Source organism: Drosophila serrata, unplaced genomic scaffold, assembly GCF_035046125.1.
Source record: "Drosophila serrata isolate PLE 108 unplaced genomic scaffold, ASM3504612v1 contig_249, whole genome shotgun sequence".
NCBI classification, from domain to species: Eukaryota; Metazoa; Arthropoda; class Insecta; order Diptera; family Drosophilidae; genus Drosophila; species Drosophila serrata.
The window spans coordinates 224,332-240,200 of NW_028257147.1; the positions used below are offsets into that span (position 1 = coordinate 224,332).

The following is a 15,869-nucleotide window of genomic DNA, read 5'->3' on the forward strand; positions in this document are numbered from 1 at the left end:
GCTAATGTGCCCGAAATGAAAATATCATTTCGCCATGGCTGTTGGGCATGGAAAAGTTTTACGCTGCGTATGCGTAACATCTGGCTAAATCGCTGCTGCCAGTTGGGATTGCAGCGGATTTGGTGGCCAAGTGTGGGAGTGGGAGTGGAAATGGTAGAGGAAAAGCCCTGGGAAAACGGCAAGCTAAAAGGGATGAGCTGCGTGGAAGGAGGAGGAGAGGAGTATGAGGCTGGTGAAGATGTAAGGACTTGTGTGTGCCACTCAGAATACCCAATTTCACTTTAATTAAAACATTTGCAGCTAGTAATGCTGAGAAAAGTTGCCTATCCAGAGAGGGAGAGGAAGTGGGGGTGTGTGGGGATTTTCCCAGAGCAGTCGCGGCATCCAGGGCACGTATATTACATAATATGCCATTAATAAAAGTGTTTAAAGTTCACTTAAGTGCCGCACGGAGCTTTAGACAAACGGAAACCGTATCAACAACAGTTAAAGCAAACTGAGCAAACTAAAACCCAAATGTACACACATTCCATACATACATACATGTATGTATAGTATATAACATACATATATCCTGAGGGGGTTGGAAAATAGAAGGGGGGATCCTGATCCCCTTTTACCTATTGAGGATGCCATGACTGACGACTGTTGGTCCCCGTTTTATATGCGACCAGTGCAAAGTAAACATTTTCAGAATGAGGATGACAATGAACGCCGGCGGAGGAGTGGGGCTTAGGGAAAACGGGAAAAGGGAAGAAAAAAGGTTGAGAGGAACTCGAATGGCAAGAAAATTGAAATGAAAAATCAACGTCACATTGCGACTAGAACTTCATTTATGCTGCTGCTGCTGTCAGCTAAAGGGGGGATGCCTACGCCCATGTCTTGCACTTTAAGAAAATAGATCTGTGATATGATTTGTGATAAAAGGGATAAGACGTTAAAAAAGATAACTAAACTCAGGTAAAAGGAATGTGCTTTTATTGAAAAATATGTAGTTACAGGGATAAATCATTAATGAATACTAAACAAGGAGTTAAACGCTGAAAAAAATATATATTTTGTAGGAAAACTTAATAAACCAAAAGGAAAAACAAAATAAGTTTGAACCTTAAAAATAAATTTAACAACTTTATTTAGAACTAACTTCCTGTTATTGTTAATATTATTATATATGATATGATCTATGGTAAATATATAAGTCGTTAGAAAAATATAACAAAACTTGAAGTAAAATTCTGTGAAAATGTATATGTTTTGTTGAAAACTGGTAAATGATTAATTATTGAAAAACATGAAATTAAACTTCCAAAAATAGCTTTATTCTGTAGATGATCTAAGCAACTTATAGAAAACATTTAATAAGTTTAATCCTTAAAAAGAGAGTAGTTAATTTTATATAGAATTAAGTCTCCGTTAATGTTAATATACTATTTCTGCCAGAATTTTCTCCCTTCTTTCTGAAAAAGTTCTTAATTTTAAAGAATTTCTTTCTTAAAAAGAAATTTAACAACTTTATATAGAATTAACTTCCTCTTAATGTTTATATTGTTATTTCTTCTATAATTTCCTACCTTCTTCTTGTAATATTTTCTTAATTTTTAAGGATTTTCCTTCCCCATTTCTGCAGTGCATTCATTCCACTTTTTAACCTCTCCTCCTTATATATCCGCCGGGCTAAGAGAGACATAGACTGTGGATTCATTCACAGAATTGACTTTGCGGCTCAGTTGCGTTGAAAGCCAAGCCAAGCCAAGTCAATAAGGCACGCACAGATGGACCCAGGCTAAGAGGGGGCAATTCCCCCCGGTTATCCATGGCGAGGTGGCACAAACAGAAACCAAGAATCTGCTCCAGAATACGCCTATTGGTGACCACACACACATCCTCCTCTAGCCAGGAATGCAAAATGCAGTTTTCCTGGCCAAAAGCTCTGCAGATATGGGCAAACTGATACGGATGGCATACGGGAGGATTTCTGAGGTGTCGCAAATTAATGAGCAAGGAGATCGTAGAAGATAGCATAGACCACTCTAATGGGATTATAATTAAGAGATAACAGTGCTCTCTGAATGAATTGTAGAGGAATGTGACAGTAATATGGCATATACTATGATATATGCTTGGGAAAAGTATTATTCTTAGAGTTTTTCTTTACAAGATTCCACTGATTTTTAAATTATAGTTAACTATATAATATTTTTCTATATTTTTCACTGATTTCGCAGAGCATCAAGGACTCTGTCGTTCTGCATTTACCGACTCTTGACCTCCATTTCTTGCATAATGCTATTTCTAGTGTCCATTTCAATTGTCCTTTGCCAGCATTTTACCCCAGCATTTCCCAGCAATTTCCTTGTGATCCCCTCACTTCCCTTTACCCTCATTTGACTGTGCATTTAATTTGGCATAATTTGTGCGACAATTGTCAAAGGCCGCCGCAGAGAGTCAAGTGGAATGGAGAGTCAGAGTGATTGAGTGAGTGAGACCGACATGCTGGACTGCATAAATCATGCGGTTAAGTTGTAAAACATTAAACTTAATTTGTTGTAAATTAAATAATGCTAAATATTCGGAATGTTGCATGCAACAAAGCAGGCAGGCAGAAAGGCAGTCATGCCGAATGTTTATCATGTTCATGTTGCATACGTTTGCCTGGCGCAATATTCGAACATGAACCTGCAACGGCAACGGCAACGGCAGCACTTGCCACACAATTTATGACTACATTTACTGGCCAGAGGAAGAGAGAGTGAGATAGAAATGTATAGCCAGAGGGACACAGGGAAAAATGTCCTTTAAAAACAATGATCTTATCATGAATAAATAATATTTTTGAACAGAATTAGCTTTGGTTTATCTTCCAGAAGAAATAATAACATTTTTTCGAAGAGAAAGTGTTTAAATCTTTATGTCCTAATTTTATGCAACTCTATAAAACATATTTAAAATATGCCATCCATTTTCGTTGGAAAATTATTCTTTATTAAAAGAACAACAAATTATGTGATTTAATATTTTATCTAAAATGTTACTAAAGGGTTTCATCAGTTTCCCAACTAATTCCTTTCCTTTTCTTCTGTTCTTTTCCAATTTTATTTTACGAAGGTTTCCTCTTGAAATAAAAACTAGGCTTCACAAACATAAAAAAATGAAAATTTACACATTTCCTTAAGAAATACATTAATATCTTCAAGTGTAGTTGATTTAACGTTCTTGTTTTGTGGCATATGCCAGAAGTTTTGGCCTCCACACGGCGTCGCTTTCTGTTTTTGCCAAGCACCAACAAACTCGGCCAGCTGACGCCTCTTAATTAAATTATGCTTTTTAATTAGGCCATTCTGCATGTGTATATATCTCTGTGTGTGTGTGTGATGCATTTCCCTAGCCGGAAAATGCTCGTATCGTTGAGAGCGCGACTAATTGAGCATTTTCTTTGTTGCACTCGGTATTAAGAGTATTTGTAAAATCAAAGCAGAACTTTGAGGTTGCAAAATTGATTTGATTTTTTTAAATTTACAAAGTTAATTAACTTTTTGGTTGACAATCAAACGAAATAATTGAATAAGAAACAACTTCAAATCAATGGGATTTTCAGGGAATATAAAACAAAGTAGTAAAATTGTTGATTTAATTTGTTACAGATGTGCTTTAGTTTAGAAACTTATATCAATTTGTTTTAATTTTTTTATGCTGTTTTTCCTTTAATTTAACCTTTACTTAAGGTTGCCTTTTGCATGGAGCATTCAACCATTAAGGCTTTTTATTCCTAAACATTTAATCCCCTTGAAAATTCCACTTCTCTTTTTAGCTCAGCTCCCTTCACTTGGTAGTATTTATTATGAGTTTTCTATTAGAATAATCTCTTAACAGATTCACTTTACAAGAGACTGAGAGAGAGCTCGACCCTTGTTTTTTCTGTTTTTTCCAACATTTTATTTTCATATTTTCCGTTTTCTGCATAATTTGCCTTGTTCCAAATATATATATTTTTCGAGAGACCCAAAGCCGGATCCTGACTCTTATCTATAAGCAAAAAAAGAAAGATAGAGTTTTGTGCGGCTAAACGCATATTCACACAAATTTGCTGTCATGTTTTTTATTTTCGTGTTGCTCTGAGGATAATTTAAAAACAGAAGCACCTTTGACACTTGCAACTGACACTTGGGCCGAAGGACACCCAGCAAACACACGCACATTCACACACAGAAAAAAAGGGACAACGACTAGACGCTTTAATTTAATATGCCCGTTGACCAGAGTGCTTGTGGGTATACACAGTGTATGTATATAGAGGCTAGGCGAACTTCAAATCCCAAAAGTGTACCCAAATCACTTTTGAAACTATCTTGCGCCTTGACACAGCCCCACAGGGATGTAAAACGAGGACAAGAGACTGGGTTTGAGTCAGTTTAAATGTGGCCTAAACATATTTGACCACACACACACAAAAAGAGGCTCGAATTTTATTCACACATCTGTGCACAATAAAAAAAATTGTGTTTTAAAGGGATATATTAATTTATTGTTAGATGGAAATAAATAAGATAAGGAAATTTAAGCTAAAATTGAATATTGTTATAATTTTTGCAGACTTGTTTAAGATCTGTTAGAAAGTGAATGGTTTATAGATAATTATTCTAAACTTATTTCTTAAAATTAGGCTTTACAATTAATATTAGCTTAATGTAGTCAATGTATTTCATGTGTAGAAAATATTTAAATATATTTATTTCATTTTCTATTTATTTAACAAATTGTACAAATCAAAAGTTAGGAACAAAACTTCTCTTAGGGAATTTTAAACAAACTTGGAGCTTTTAAATACATGTTTTTTTGCTTGTGTAAATATTTATGAGGTCCTCTAGGATTTCCATTCAGATAAGCGTTGAACATTTAGACCTGAAACCATTTATTTCGCTCTTTTCCAAACCCAAAGAGAAAAAGGAGTAGAAAATTTAATTTGAATGCATACATTTTAATGAGCGGCATTGAGAAAGCGAAAAAGGCAAAAGATTATACACACCCGTGGGTGATTTTTAGTGAGATTATTAGCCTCAAGGGGGTGGCAGGGAGGGGGCAGTGGGGCAATCAATGTGGAACACAAATCAATTGCTCGATGCCAGCCAACCATGAATTACGTGACACGCCACGTTGCGTATACGTAATGAGTTCTACTTTTTTTTCGCAGGAGAAAAAGAAAACAACACAAGCACAACAAAGATAAATACGAAAAGCACATAGACACACACACCCACACACACACACATGGCGCTGTGGGAAAACTAACGAACTGAGGTGGGGGAGAAGATTTCCGTGAAGGAAAAACTGACAACAGCATGAAAAATTGTCACTGGCCGAGAGTTGCGATGCCATTCGCCTCGAACTCCTCCATTGCAACCGAAAAACACTGAAGAGAGAAACCGGAAATGTTGCTTAATAAAAACGGATATACCAATTTAGTTGTGTGCAGCAGTAAACAACAACAACAACAAAAACGATAACGGTTAGGAGCGTGGAAAATCCAGAAAAGGAAAAACAAGAAAAACAAGGAGAGCAATGAGTGCCAGTATAAAACAGCAACAGACAAGGATAAGAACCAAGAACAACTCGACTTGGAGGAAAAATGTGCAAGGAAAATCGAGAAAATCACGGAGTACGGGGGGAGTGGGGGGTGGCTACAACTGCAAAGCTCAAATAAACACAAAAATAATACAAATTCATTTAAAGTTAAACCCACAAAACCAAAATAAAATGCGACCAAGAAAGATGCGACAGAGAACGACGAGAACAAAATTAAAAGGACAATCTAAAATGATGAGACTAAGTGATATCTTATATTTAAATTAAAATAAATTATAAATTGAGACGTGTTAGGTTATTTTCTCCTACAAAACTACAGTTTTCCTGCCTTTCCTACTCACCATTATAATCCCTGAAACCTCCTTCGATCTTTCTACTCAAAAGCCACCGCATATAAACAGGAATTAATTCCACTCTGCCCTCAAACTGGTCACATCCTTCATTCAAATTCCGGCATACCCTTACCAGCTTATCGAAAAAAGCGAAAAAAAAGAAAGGGAAAATGAAAAGCCGCAAAAAAGCGAAGCCAGCGTTAAAATGCACAGCGCAGTGATCAGGTCAGGAACACAATGGGCCAGGACGAGCTGTGGCATGTTGAACATATTTGTTGACTGAATGGACGACCGGAGGGGGGGAGAGGTATAGGTCCTTGAAAAGGGGTTAAAATGGGTGGGAAATACGAGGGGGGAAGGGTGACGGGCAGAGTGTCACTGAAGTTTAGCACACAGCTTGAGTGGAGTTTTGGATTCGGTTTAAATGCACACAGGAAAAAAATTATAAAGAAAACTGATTCTAGAAGAAAAACTATTTTTAACAAAAGAAATTGTTTAAAAATATTTTTGTAGGATTTTTTATAGATTAAATATAATAGAGTCTTAGCTGTTATCAGTTAACCAAAAGAAGGATTTGGTAAATGTTGGAAATTCCCTTAGAAGATGAGACTTTTTTTGTGAGAAGGGTTGAAGACTTGCTGTAGATCTTCTCTATATATCTCTATTTCATAACAAGAAGTTCTAGTATATATTTAAATATTATTTATTTATTTTACTGGGTTATAAGTATTAAGAAATATCCGTTGATTTAATATAAAACATGAATTAAAGTACCTTCAACTGATTATGATTATTATTAGATTATAATCATTAAATTTCTCCCAGTGCTCAATACTGCTGCTGTTGATTTTTCCTCGGCCGCAATTTTTGTGTTTTAGGTTTTAAAGCTTTTCTCTTTTTTTCTATTTACTTCCCCCCCCCCCCACTCCACGGAAACCCTGGAAAACTCTACCTTACTCCCTCCCCCCGTATATTTTTTTCGGCTGTTTCCCGCTTTGTTTTGCGGCCAATGCAGCTCGTTTACGTTTGAATGCACTTCAGTGCAGATGGGCCTCCGTCGGTGCAAAGAGCTGGGAGTTGAATTGCACAGAGAGAGCTGGGGAAAGCCCACTGGGGGTTTGTCTAAAACAAATGACCAAAATGACACATGACCACACGGCCAAAACACCCCGCAAAAAAAAATATGTAGGCCAAAGAACTTAATACAAACGAGGTTCACTAAAAAACCTACCGAAAAACTCCACAACGAAATGAAATTGCTGGGAAAATTTGGCAGTAGTTATGGTATAGGGTTTTCCAGGGCTTATCAAATTAGAAATTATTAGAAAATATTTTTGAAACCGAATTTCAGGATATCTTGTAAGCCTTTTATTTATTTAATAATTTTATGGTTTAGAAAAAATGTTTCATATATTTAAGTATAATAACGAAATACAAATCATAATTTCCGAAACCATATCCTGAATTAAATATTATATGAAATAATTATTAATATATGATAGTTTATTACAAATATTTTGCATTTTCAAATTCCAAAATATTTCTAAATCACAATTAAAGAAAAGTAATAGTACAAATAGCATCCTAATTACAACCCTTGAATAGTTTGTTCCTGAAATCATCTCAAATAATTAGCAGTAGAAATTGCTGAAATCGTGCGGAAAATCTAGCATGCCGTAGGAAGGTTCAAGGACCTCTTTTTTTTTCCTCCATTTTCGGCTGAAAAGCAGGAAGTGCGTTGTCCTCCGGAAAATGCTTAAGAACAAGAACCAAGAAATCCCACACACAAAAACCAAACTAATGGCAGGGAAGGAAAAATGTTGTTTCAAGCTGTGTGCACGAGCGGACTCAAACGGTATTTTCTCCAATTTTTTTTTTTTCAACAATTTTCCATGTTGTTTTCTTTGTTTTCCTTTTTTTTTGTATGTGGGTTGGTTGGTGCTCAACTGTTTTTCGCGTAGCTGTCATAAAAACTCGCCATAGGAAGCGGAAGGAAAATTTGTGCCAAAAATACACACAACAGGAACAACAACAACAATGAAGGGAAAGGAATAGGAAAAGCAATATATGTGGAGAAGTTGAAAGTAAGGGAAAGCCTCATCGCATGATGTGTGCCTTCTTTTCAAAGGAGTAAAAGATAAATAATGGCCAACATGATGCGAGTGTACAAGGTGTCTTCCCCTCTCAGGATAGGCTCATTTCCTGAGCATGATTGAAGGCGCAGGGCCATAACCCACAGTTCCCCATCCGATTTACATAGATATATATGTATATATTCCACACATAAATAAGATGATAGATAAGCCACTGCCAGATGACTCAATTAGCGAAAGATAATGAATGGCGTTGCTGTGGAGGAAGATTGTCAAACAGATGCTGCCATAAATGATGATTTAGCATTGGTCCTGGCCGCAATTGGAACTATTTATGGAGGAGACAGAGTTTAAATTGGAGAGAGAAATTGAGCTAATTATAATAGTTAATTTAAGGCATAAATAGTTTGGGTATTTTCTTAAAATGAAACTATAATTAATCAAGAAATTAGTACAATTAACTGTTGTCTCTCACGAAATATGATAAACAATTAATAAACCATAAACCAAATCATTAGTAAAGCCCAGCCTATTATTAATTATCTTTTTACAAAAATATCAGCTATCAGTATATATAAATAAATATCAACTATTTCTTATTTCCTATCAAGTTTCCATTAAAGTTTCCCTTGCTTTCAATCACAAATAAATAAATCTCGTATTACTTTGATTAGATCTTGTGTTTCAATTATCCAACTCCTTCCCTTTTTTTTCTCTTGTTTTTCAACAAGTCAAATATTTGTAAGATTGATTGGCTGAAATTTCTTGTGGCTATTTCGTCATCCAGGGAATTCCTTACTGCTTCTTTTTCCTCCCTCAATCAGCTAAAGTTTGGCAATCAGGCCAAGACCCCTTCTACCAAATTATAACCACAAAACTGACTCCAGAGTCCACCTGCTCTTCTCCTTGGATTTTTTCTGTTTGTATTTTTCGTATTTTTTGTGCCCTGTTTATTCTTGCTGAACTGATTAAGGTGCTTCTTGGCCATTTCGGAGCTGTTTCTTGTTAACGGTTAACGGCGTTCAACTGTGACAAATGCCTTTGTCGGTTCACCCCACAATAAACATTGTGATATATAGATACTACTACCCAGTTTCCCCCCCTTTTTGGGAACATGGGGAAGCGCTCATAACATATGTTGGTATGTGCATGTTGGCCAGGCTTAGAAATATTATTTATGAACCAGGCGGCACAGACAATAGCACCGGAATTCTACGACCTAACCTTAGACCTGGGTTTAGGACACTAAGAAAAAGTATGGAAAATTATAAAAAATAAAACTACTAATACAAAATGTTATAATATAATCTACTTTTATCATTTAATTTAAATGATTAAAATGCTTGCCACATTTTCTTTTACTTTTCCAATAGACCATTATTACTTTCTTAGTAGTTGGAGGCTTGAATGCATTTATAATTTCTAAACAATAAATCAAGAAAGCTCATAAAATATATTAATAGTTTACCTTATCTTTAACAACTCCTTTATAATATATACTAATTTTTGTTCCCTGTGCATCCTTCGATTCCTGTGTGGCACTTGTAATTTTTGCTGAGGTTTTTTTCTTTCGCTTTGTTGCACGTTTAGTAAATAAATCACGCGTTACGTGGTTCAGCCATTTTTTATATAAATAATTCGAGCCAAGTTTGCTGTTTTATCCTCCCCCGAGGGGGGTGTATAGCATTGATATGGCGATATACACTGATACAGTGTGACCTGTGAACCCGCTGACCATCGCAACGCCCCCATTTTCCTGCTTTTCCTGCTTTCCCAAAAGCTTTCCCTTGATGATTTATGGCGTGTGGCCTATTAACGTGTATGTTGCGTGTTCTCAACCACGCCTCCTTAACCGCTGTTTTTTTTTTTTTGTTGGGAAACTGAGATTTTGTTCTCTGTGTAGATCATAAATAAACGCAAATCTATAAACTAAACAAAGGTATGAACATATGTTTGTAGGTGGGGTAAAAACAAACTAGAACATGAGTTCGCCTCGTTGTTTATGCCTTGGCTAATGAGCACGAACTTGTCAATGTGTCAATTTAATTAGACAAGCAAACTCACACTGTACACCGGTGGTAATAATAATAACAACAAGAACAACTCGCCGCCAATTGACATCGAATATTGAATTATGTGCCGCTGAAGGTACCTTATTTGACCATGTTGTATGTTTACTTACATTTTGCTACGAGCTGTTAACATTACAAGGACACACACACGCACACACACCCAACGGTTGGGATACAATATATATAAACATATATACATATATATTCACACTCTGATTTAACGTTGGATTTTGTTACAAAAATATTACGCATACGCCAGGTGTGTTTGTCAAGGAGAGAGAAATAACTGAAGGCATTGCAAGTCAACTTTAAGAGGGATTAAGTCTTGAAGATGATGTATATTTTATAAGAGCAACATTTGAATTCATAATTTATAAAGTTATTTATAATAAATAGGGAAGGGTTTCAGGGTTAATATAATTGTTAAAATCAGGATAAGATATTTCAAAGAATTTGGTTCTTTATATTCTCCTATAATTAAATCTTGAAGATGATGTATATTTTATAAGAGTAATATTTGAATTCATAATTTATAAAGTTATTTACAATTAATAAGAATAGTTTTAGGGTTAATATAATTGTTACAATCATGATATTTCCAAGAATCGAGTTCTTTATATTCTCCTTTAATTAAATCTTGAAGATGATGTATATTTCAATGATGAAATATTTGAGTTAATAATTAAAATACCATTTTATAATTCATTCAAAAGGTTTTAGGGGTTAACACAGTTATTAGCATAAGAAAAAGATTCTTAAAGAAATTAAGATAATTTTAAAATACTTTTTTTATACTCTTTTATAATCGTTCTGTTTATTTCTCTCTTTTCCCTTTTGAGGTTTTCTCTTTGTTTTTTCTCAGTGCATTCAACTTACTATTCGACAGTCACATCCTGAGCCAAAATCAAATCATTTATGCCAGAGCTGTGCTGTCCTTCGGCCCCATCAATAATGTCCCATTGACAGGAGTCCTCCTTAGTGGCTTTCTCTTCACATTTCCCTCTGGTTTCCACCTTCTCCCATCTCTTCTCCTATCTCCCTTCTTCATTCTTCCCTTATCCTTTATGTCCTGCTGCCTTACCTTCGATTCCCTGAGCCCGGACTTTGGTCAAACAATTAACGCCACAGCCGCCTTAATGATTTATGTGGGACATCAGGGCTGCTTGTTGGAGTTGGGGGATTGATTTGGAAAATGAGAAGGTTGGGCGGAAAATGGCTGCCTCAGCTTTTCCTGAGGAGGGGTGGAGGCTTTGCATTCAGAAGCTGAGCGTTTCATTGGGGCTTATAATGAATCAGAAAATCATGGAGGAAAAGGCAATGATGACCACTGAATGTTTCCGGAACATTGAGTTTAGTTTCAGCAAAAACAAATATATTTTGTAAGTAAATAGTTGCAATATTTTAAATGAAGCTTTAATTTTTGCTCATTATTTTTTTAAGCAGCTTGTTGTAGCTTCTCTGGAAAACTTCTTCTTCGAGAGATTGAGTCTTACCTAGTTATTAAATTAAATTCCCTTGTTGGGAAGGTGATTTTTCCTTCCATAATCTACTCCAAGTTGAGGCTCTTATCTTCCAAAATTACTCGTTTTCTCTCTCTTTCGGCTCGACTGTTGCTGTCCTTTTCGTTTTGCTTCGCTTGCTTAGCATGCAAATTTGATGGCGTTGCCCATAAAATGCAACTCGCCTTTTCTTCCTAGCATTTCCCTGGCTACGGTTTTCATTTTCAAATTTCACTTGGAAAATTTTTAACTACTTTCTGGCAAGGCACTTGGTTACAACAATGCCAAAAAAAAAAAGGAAAAAACAGAAAAAGGAACCCGTTCCCGCCATCTTAATCCTCTTTTGCCATTGTTTGTCTATTTACACGAGCTCATTAACATTTGAAATGACTTTTTGCTTCGCCGGAACAGGGGCGGAGGATGGAAGGGGGTTTTTTTAAATGAGCGAACGCAGGGGTAGGAATTTTCCTTCATTTTTTATATATATTGTATTTTTTTTTTATTTTTGTGTCGAGTTATTTTAATGTTTTGCTTTTTGGCTCAGCAAACACTTGGCATCTCTCTCCTTTTTTGCTCGGTACTTCGGCTCTTTTAATTTCTTTCTTTTTGCATTAAATAAAATTTGCAAAATAATTTATAACCAACAAATAAAAAAGGGCTTTTTAAACATTTGCACAGCCAGAGTTTCATTTCAAATACTCTGTGAATTGTGAAGGGTTTATGGGTTTTTGAAGGATGTGAAGTAAAGGGAAAATTTAAATAGAAAAGTATTTGAAAAGCTTATTTTATAAAAATTTATTTTAATAATTACAGACCTTAAAAACTACTAATAATAAGTATAAGGCTTCATATTTTTGTGAGCTCTTTTACATTTTAAAATATTACAAGGATGTATTATGATTAAAAACTCAATTAAGTTATTGACAAGACTTCCCTTTGCATTCCTTTCAATGAAGGATATTTTCTGTTCTTTATAAACTCCCCATAATTTCTGTATTTCCTTTTATATTCTTTTTTTTTATCAATTCCAAGTGGTCGTGTTTTAAATGGAAAACTGATGGAAACCCTGGATAGGGTGGCACAAATTGCAAAAGGAGTTGGACGATTTCTTTCGCACTCATTTATGCTAATTTGCGTAATTATGCGCTTCATGAAATCACTCGGCAAATGCAAGCTAAAGTTGAAAAATGTTTCTCAACTTGAGCATTCTTTTTTTTTTTTGGTCTTCCAACTCTTGTTGTTGTGGTGTAATTTGTTGATATTGTTTTTGTTGCAACAATTAACAAACAAGCCAAAAGGCAATACAAATAACACATCAAAACATTGAAAAAGTTTCGTAACCCATTCCCATCTCCCCCGGACATTTTATTCAGAATGAAAATGATGGAAATTCATAAATGAGTTGAGAAATGAAAAGCCTGCCGAGGCATCCAATTATTCTAACCATAAGGCATTCTCTAAATTGAGAACTCCCCTTAGAATTTGTCGCCATCAGAGTTGAGCAGTTAGCTTTTTTTATTGTTATTTATTAGGCAATAAATATATTAATATGAGAAGGAAGAATAAATAAACAAGAAAGGAAACTTACTTTGGGATATTGAATTATAGATCTATTCGAAAAACGATCGATCATAAGTTTTAAATGTTCGAATTCTTTATCGATATTTTTATATGAACATTTTTTCGACATATCAAATTTTAAAAAACCCATAACTAAGCCAAAAAGGCTGCAAATTTAATTCGGAAAGCTTTCCTATGTTCGTTTTTGTCACCTTAATAAATCTGCTTATTTCATTAAAAATTTCAACAAAATATTTTTTTTTGTATTTTTTTTTGATTATTTTAACACCTTAAAAATTTGTAAAAATTTTGAAAAAAATCTTTTTTGCCAAACATAGCTAGATCGATTCGACTATTGATACTGATCAAGAATAAATATGATTTATAGGGTCGGAAGTGACTCCTTTACAATGTTTCATTCATCTGACTATAATTATAATACCCTGAATTGGTGTATAGGTAAATATATTTTATACTGATTTATATGTATGTACTATGTTAGACAAATTATAAACTCTCTCTTTACTTTTATTTTATTACACTAAATAATAATTATATTTTTATTTAATTAAAAATAATGATTGATAATCTACTTTACCTACTTATTACTAGCTTACCTTATAAGCTGAAATCCTTTCTAGGTTTATTTCTTATATATTTTACAAAATATTTATACAGGATGTAATTTTTTTTAATAAATCCTATACAGCTAACAAATATTCCCACTTTCCTGACTCATTATCATCTCATTTCATTCTAAAAAAGTTTGTTTTGTTTCCAAAATGAGGCTTCACAGCTTCACGCCTACTCTTGGCTCCCCCCCCCCCCCCCGATCCCTCCATTAGAAGTTAACCCTCTGATGCCCCCACGCGGGGAAGAACACTCAGCAGCAAGCCGAGTTTTGTTCAATGAATAATTGAGGATGGATTTAAAAGCGTGTTTTTCGAGGGGGGGGGGAGGTTTAATTATTTATCAACCACTTGTCCAGTGGCTGCCAAACTGCGCTAAGCATAAATTATGCCAATGGTTGGAATAAAATCCAGTTTGTATCCCCTGTCCGTCCCATTGTGTAATTTTCAATTTGGCCTAACGAGTTCGACGCTCAGCTAACCTCTAACCCGATTTCAGACCAATTTCAAATTGCCGGGCTCACCGTTTTGCCATATGTAAATATTCTGACACTAGAGTGCTCGAGTCCATTGACAAATAAAGTGTTTTCTGTTATTTGAAATTTCAATGCATTAAAAATGCATCGTTCGCTCTATTCGCATCTATTAATAAACGAATTCAAATTCTGTGTGCGTTCGATTTGCATATTTTATTTGGAAGCGCATCAAATTTGCGATGGGAATTGATTTCTGATTTTATTAAATGCAAAAAAGCAGGAGCAATTGGTACTTGATAGGATCAGTCTTTAAAATATTAAGTACAATAAATATATATAAATATAAAAAAAATTTAATTAAAATCCATAAAGAAAGGTTAAGAAATGGGTCAATTTTAATTCAAGAAAATTATAAAGATATGAAAATAAAATAAATAAAATCTGTTGAGCCTTTGAAAACAAATATACGAAACCCATGTAAAGAAAATAAGAACTACACCTAGAAAAATAGATAAAATAAACTATAAATAGTTTAAAAATTTAAAGAAATGCTTCGTTGTGATAAGGAACTTATGATATTATTTTTATTATCATACGTTTACAATGCCAATGTTTTGAATTGTTTAATTGAACACCAAAAGCAATTATATAAACTTATATGTCTTGCACTTTAAGTATTTAAACAATAAATACAACAAAAATTAAAGCTTCTGAATTATTTTAAATTCCTTGTTAATTTCCCCTCAAAGATCGACTTCTTTAAAGGCAATTTGTATTGAAATATGGCACATATACACTCGTAATGGGATGCCTTTTGCATTCATTTACTTGGTTCGTAAAAATGCCAGTTAAATTTGGTTGATCAAAAAGAATTTCCGGGCTTTTTCGCCTTCCATTTTTTCTGCGATGTGTCTTGCCATTGCCTCACTTATGTCCATTTTATATGCTTTCACATTCTTTTGCCGGGGCCAATTTTTGTAGTGCTAAATAAATTTCGACGGCAACAAAAGGCAACACCAACACGACACGCCTGCCCACGAGCCTCGACTTGTCTGGCACCATTTTCACCATTGAAATGCAAATGAAATTGAATTGTTAATTTCAAATAGAAAATCCATGCGGGCCATTCATTCAATATTGAATGTGCTCGCAATAAATGTAATGACTGGCACAGTTTTTCCTCGCATTTCCTCGACGCTTGTTCGATGTTCATTTTTTTGTTGGCAACGTGGAGCCAAAAATTGGCACGCAAACAAATTTTGTAGGAAACGTGGTCCATTATTTTTGGCCATGACAGTATATATACATATATATATATATATACTTTTTTATATTTGGCATATATGCATATAGAATATGACATTTCCGCTTCCGCTTGTCGAGCCATTTGCAAGCAATGCTTGTGAATCAATTTTCGCGGTGAATAATAAACATTTTTGTGATGCATTAGGAATTTTTTGTAAATTAAATTAAGTGGAGTATGGTAACTAAATGGTTTATGGAGGCTTAATGATAATAAGTGGTATAGTTAGCTTAACAAATTTATAAATATTTATTCCTTTAAAAAAATCTTCAATTAAAAGCTTTGAGGAATACCTAAACCTCAAAGAAAAAACTTGAAAAGATAC

The 15,869-nt window shown here is 34.6% G+C and overlaps 1 protein-coding gene across 4 annotated transcripts in view; it reads right to left on the reverse strand.

Moving 5' to 3' along the window:
* fred (friend of echinoid) overlaps positions 1 to 15,869 on the reverse strand; it is a 401,947-nt gene that overhangs the window by 69,319 nt on the left and 316,759 nt on the right. The window lies entirely within an intron of this gene.